This window comes from Centrocercus urophasianus, unplaced genomic scaffold (genome assembly GCF_019232065.1).
Source record: "Centrocercus urophasianus isolate 14NV4802_14NV808 unplaced genomic scaffold, USGS_Curo_1.0 seq_64, whole genome shotgun sequence".
Lineage (NCBI taxonomy): Eukaryota > Metazoa > Chordata > Aves > Galliformes > Phasianidae > Centrocercus > Centrocercus urophasianus.
The window spans coordinates 198,325-202,398 of NW_024885244.1; the positions used below are offsets into that span (position 1 = coordinate 198,325).

Below are 4,074 nucleotides of genomic sequence, written 5' to 3' on the forward strand. Positions count from 1 at the left end.
TGGACCTCAACCACCTTCACTGGACCTCAACCACCTTCATTAGATCCCAACCACCTCAGTGCTCTCCTGAACGCCCCTGGGCAGAGCCCGCACCCCCTCATGCCACAAGCACTGCTCATCACCGCACACGCTGCGTCTTCCAGCAGTGCACCACAGCCATCCTCGGGTTTAAAACCAAAATAAAGACCCGTTTCACGTTTCTTCAGCAGTGCGGCTCAATCAGGAGAGCAAAGTGGAAACAACGCTGCACCTTTTGGAAGGGCTTTGGGAGCTCAGCAGAAGCAGCAGCGTGCACAGCCACCTCCACAGCAAATCAAACCACCCGGGCAAAGCAGATCAATGGCCGAGAGGAACACGACAAAGGAAAATCATCAACCACAATCACCATCCACCTCTGCAACGTTTACACTTGGGAAGAACAGCAAAAGCTGCTGATACCCACAGCAGATGTCCTCTCTCTGTATCTCAGCAATATCTTAAACAAGGTCAAGCACATGCAATCATAATTGCCTCCTAACAAATGCTACCTAAAAAGGTGGAACTAATATCCGTAAGAGCTGAAAGCTGGTATCGTGCCCTTATTTAGGCACAGCGCTGGAAGACCTGGGCGATTTTCATCTAAGAAAGCTAATTGGGAGAAATCCCTCACTCCTGTGCAAAGCCATCAATCCCAGCTCGGCGACTCGTCTGAGCACACGCCTAATTTAAAGCCTGAAAGCAGCCCTGCTGACAGCAGGCACGTGCTGAGCACCGGGATGACCCAGAACACCCCCAGAAAATGCACCACAGCAGCTCTGTGTGTCAACGAAGCACAGCGATACGGCGAGGACGGCGGCTGCCAGGCTGGGGGCTCAGCACACACATCTGCTCAACTTTAGGCACACAAAACATTTTTCAGCCCAGTGACCCCACAGGGAAATGCCTCACACATCAGCTCATCTGACTCAAATTTTCCATCGCATTTCCCTCGGTGCAATTTTGCCCATAAAGACTCCGTTTTTTGTTGTTTGTTTTTTTTATTCTTCCAAATATAGCTTTTTATTTATAGCTCGGGCAAACAGTTCACCTCGCAGCACCACCGAGAGCCCCACGCTCTTGTAGGCAATGCCCTCCTTAGGGGATTATTACCAAGATTTGGGACCACGGCATCGATGCTGGCAGGAGGAACGGCCCCCATTCACCGAGCGTCCACCAACTTTCATCTTAAACCACAGTTTAATTCAAGCACAAAACCCCTTAACAAGGGGGGACTGTTTAACACCCCCCACCAGACCTCCCAGTCAACCGCAGTGTTGCAGTGGGAACGAAAGGGAAATGCAGAGAGTAGGAAACACCCGTGTATTTTTCACTGGAACGGTTCCTCGTTGGTCTCAGCTGCCTGAATGACAGCAAAGCGCTCAGGATCCCAACCCAGGCCTGGGCTGGATGGGACAAAGTGGTGTTTTAGGAGAGTCGGGGTGTTTCTGCACTTACAGAACTGCTGCAGCCAGCACGTCCCCAAGCCAACAAGTGTGAGTTAAAAATTCAGCGCCAACTTCATCCGCTGCATTCCGGGCTCACAGCTACAGAGCTCTGCCCTTGAACCCCGTCCTTGCCACATGTAAAGCCACGTAAAATCAGAAGAGACCTTTCAATATCTCACCCGTGCTGCACAATTCCCAAATTAATTATCTCTTCAGCCTGCAGGCAATTCCTCGCAGACGCAGCTTTTCTAAAATTAAAAGCAGCAAAGCGCGCCCAAATCCTTTCCTGAATTCTTAAACTCGGGTTCAGTGCGGAGCTCTGAGCCCTCCTGGCCTCTTTTCCTCATCCCAGGCGACCCGCAGCCCTGAGCCCAGCACCCTCAGCTCCCAGCTCCGTGCAGCCCTGGATCACCTGTGACGGTTTGGATATTTCCTGCCAAAAAAGACACTCCTCTACCAAGGGCTACAGGTGGTGCAAACCGAACCCAGCCAGAAAACAAACTGAAAGGGACAATTCCTGCTCTACAAACACGCGTTTAGACCTGCAAGGTGATTCAAACCAACACACAGAACTTAAACCACGAAGCAATGCTGAACAAAGAACTGCTCCGTTCCACTTTTTAACACTGAAGCACCGTCTGCTGCTCAGAGGCATCAGCGACAGCAGAACTTACAATTTCAGCCCTGGAAGCACAAAGGCGGTCACTTGGATGGGGTACAGATGTAATCTAAGCAGAACTGCAACTTGACAGAGCCGGCCTGAAAAGCAAAAGGGTGACAACGAGAGGCGGCAACCGGAACAAACCCGCAGCACGGCTGCGAAAGAACTGAAAATAAATGCCTCTACCCGCTGTCAGCGCACAGCACAACGCTCCCCGTGCCCGGCCCGATCCGCCGCTCTCTCTACGGCCAAACGTCGGTCGAGAAAGAAAGGCACAGCAGCAGGGCGGCTGCCCTCGGAGGAAGCGCAGGCACCGACCGGCTCACTTACCTGCGGCCCCGCCGGGCGCCGGGCATGGTGAGCGGCTCCCGGCCGGCCTGCACGACGCTGCCGGGCGGCGAGAAAGGAACGGAGCAGCCGCGCATCCGTCAGAGGCAGAAAAGATGCCCGGGTTCAGCCCACCCATCGCACGGCACGCCCCCAGCTCCGCTCCGCTCGCCGCGGGGACACCAGCGCTGCCCCTCGTGCCGGCCCAGCGCTGCAGCACCGCTCGTCTTTCTGCCGTCCCGCTGCAGGGGAAGACGCGCTCCGACAGAGCCGGCGTGGCGGCTCGCAGATAGAAGCAGCGCACGTACCGAGCTCCCCGCTCCGTCCATCGGAGCAGCGCTTTGCTTCTCCCCTGGGAAAGCGAGCACACGTTCCGTGCGTTCTTAGAAAGAAGCGTCCATGGCTGAATTCACATTGCTTCCCTGCTCAGACAAACGGGGCACCCGGCTGCTGAACCCAATTGTTGCTCAAGAATCCATACTGCACGCGCCTGCCCTAATTACAGCCCTGCCCACTGTCTCCTCTTTGCAATCAATTTGATAGTGGAAAAAAAAATTAGCGCTTCCCTGGGAAGCCAGGGCTGAGCAGGCAGAAAGAGCCGGGATTGATTCCTCTGAAAAGAGAAAGGGATGAAAAACAGCCCTAAAAATAGATGTGCAAATGTCACTGTTGTGAAATCCTAAAGCAATGGTGAAAGGCCCCACAGAGGCCGGAATGTTCCTAAGGGAGCCATTGCTGCTGAGGGATGGAGCACACGGAACAGAGAGTGCTGTGCTATAGGGCAGCACCCCCAGATGTCCCAGAGCTGAATATGGGATGCCACCAACCCCTGACATCCCATACCTGGAGAGAGCGCCAACCCCAAATGTCCTATAGTTAGCTATAGGGGGCCATCATTTATCTGGCACCCCCAGATACCCCAGAGCTGAATATGGAGAGACCACCAACCCCAAAGTGCCAGAGGTGAACGTGGGATGCCACCAACCCCAAATGTCTTACAGCTAGCTGTGGGGGCCATCATTTGTCTGGCACCCCCAGATGTCCTGTAGCTAGCTATGGAGTGCCACCAATCCCAGATGTCCCAGAGCTGAACATGGGATGCCACCAAAACCAGGTGTCCCAGACTGGGCTATGGGGAGACCACCAACCCCAAATGTTCCAGAGTGAAATGTGGAGGGTCCACTGGCACCAGATGTCCCATAGCTGAATATGGAGAGACCACCAACCCCAGCTGTCCTATAGCTAGCTATAGGGGGCCATCATTTATCTCCCAGAGCTGAATATGGAGTACCACCAACCCCAGGTATCCCAGACTGGGCTATGGAAAGCCCACCAACCCCAAATGTTCCAGAGTGAAATGTGGAGACTCCACCAACCCTAGATGTCCCATAGCTGAATATGTGGTGTCACCAATCCCAGATGTCCCATAGCTTGCTACAGAGAGGCCACCAACCCCAAATGTCCTATAGCTAGCTATGGGGGGCCACCATTTGTCTGCTACCCCAGATGTCCCAGAGAGTCCACCAACACCAGATGTCCTATAGCTGAATATGGGATGTCACCAACCCCAGGTGTCCCACAGCTGAATATGGGATGTCACCAACCCCAGGTGTCCCACAGCTG

The 4,074-nt window shown here is 54.1% G+C and overlaps 1 protein-coding gene across 3 annotated transcripts in view; it reads right to left on the bottom strand.

Moving 5' to 3' along the window:
* The window catches only part of GJC1 (gap junction protein gamma 1), an 11,853-nt gene extending 8,634 nt beyond the window's left edge, over window positions 1-3,219 (bottom strand). Inside the window, exon 1 of one of the 3 annotated variants that reach the window (XM_042836862.1) lies at window positions 2,760-3,219. The gene's annotated coding sequence lies outside the window, so the exon portion shown is untranslated. Of the gene's footprint in view, window positions 1-2,454; window positions 2,518-2,759 lie in introns of those variants that run through there. The other 2 variants (XM_042836860.1, XM_042836858.1) reach the window with 2 other exon arrangements.
* Between the last annotated feature and the right edge of the window lie 855 nt (window positions 3,220-4,074).